The sequence below is a fragment of the Elephas maximus genome, chromosome 10 (genome assembly GCF_024166365.1).
Source record: "Elephas maximus indicus isolate mEleMax1 chromosome 10, mEleMax1 primary haplotype, whole genome shotgun sequence".
Taxonomy (NCBI): Eukaryota; Metazoa; Chordata; class Mammalia; order Proboscidea; family Elephantidae; genus Elephas; species Elephas maximus.
In genome coordinates this window covers 26,005,375-26,006,974 of record NC_064828.1, presented here as the reverse complement: position 1 = coordinate 26,006,974, position 1,600 = coordinate 26,005,375, and the positions used below count along the sequence as shown (strand labels likewise).

The following is a 1,600-nucleotide window of genomic DNA, read 5'->3' as shown; positions in this document are numbered from 1 at the left end:
GGAAACCCTATGGAGCAGTTCTACTCTGACCTATAGGGTTGATATGAGTTGATTCCAATTCAGTGACAACAGGTTTTATTTGTTGTTGTTGTTGCTGTTTTTTAGTCAGTATTCAGAAGCAGAATATTCCTGTGTGGGTGTGTAATGCTTATAGCCCAACATGCACTGATGCTGCTGGTCAAAACCAAGACATTGTGCATTTGAAGAGATATATGATAGCAGTTGTTATGTGGATCCAAAAAGAAAAATTTCCAAATTTCTGAGAGAGTTAAAAGTCAATTTCCAGGTACAATATTCTAATGAATTATTAAGCAACATCATTATTTCTTCACATTTATTTGCAAAAGTATTATATTTTTCCAGCTCTGTTACTTCATTCCTTTCAAGATTAGAGAGCAGAGTCTGCAGATCAATGGAGGGGTTCAACTATTCCAGAGTGTCTGAATTCGTGTTACTTGGACTTACTGATTCCTCTGAGCTCCAGATTTTCCTCTTTGTGATGTTTTCCATTTTCTATTTAATGACCATGTTGGGCAACAGTCTGATTTTGCTCACGGTCATGTCCACGCCACACCTCCACTCCCCCATGTACTTCCTGCTGAGCAACTTGGTCTCTCATTGACATGTGCCTGTCCTCCTTTGCCACTCCAGAGATGATCATGGACTTCTTTACTCAACTCAAGACCATCTCCTTTGAGGGTTGCATTTCACAGATCTTCTTTTTACACCTCTTTACTGGAACTGAGATTGTGCTGCTTATCTCCATGTCCTTTGACAGATACATTGCCATATGCAAACCTCTTCATTATTCAGCAATTATGAGCCAAAAAGTGTGTGTTGGGCTTGTGGTGACTTCTTGGACAGTGGGATTCCTACATACAATGAGCCAGTTAGCTTTTACCCTTTACTTGCCCTTCTGTGGCCCTAATGTTGTAGACAGTTTCTTCTGTGACCTTCCTTTGGTCATCCAGCTGGCTTGTGTAGATATTTACGTTCTTGGGATCTTCATGATTTCAACTAGTGGTGTGATTGCTCTTATAAGTTTTCTGCTTTTGCTTACCTCCTACATCATTGTTCTTGTCACTATCAAGAGCCACTCTTCCAAAGGATCATCCAAGGCTCTTTCCACCTGCACGGCACACTTCATAGTTGTATTCATGTTCTTTGGGCCTTGCATTTTCATCTATGTGTGGCCTTTCGCAAATTTCCTGGTGGACCAAGTTCTCTCTGTTTTCTATACCATTTTCACCCCCTTTCTGAATCCACTTATCTATACTTTGAGAAACAAGGAAGTGAAGACAGTTATGAAGAAGAAACTAAGTAACCAATACTTCAGTGTTGGGAAAACTACACGATGTTATCCAGTACAATGAAAAGAAATCTTCTATCTGAGATTTAGTATCATAAGTTTCATTCTTAGAGGAACATTTAATTAAACTTAGAATGTCTTTGGGTTCATTTAGTCTAAAGTCATGAAAAAAAGAAGTTAGGACTGATAGATGTGAGACATCTGTCCTAAAAGTTAGTGTAGTATTTATGTGATAACGGTCCCATTTGAAAATTTATTGAAATCTATAGGTTATTTTTATTAAAAAGTTTA

General features: G+C 38.2%; 1 pseudogene; it reads left to right on the top strand.

Annotated features, from left to right (window-relative positions):
* The first annotated feature begins 412 nt into the window (after nt 1-412).
* Nucleotides 413-1,373, top strand: LOC126084465 (olfactory receptor 4K2-like; annotated as a pseudogene).
* The last annotated feature ends 227 nt before the right edge of the window (nt 1,374-1,600 follow it).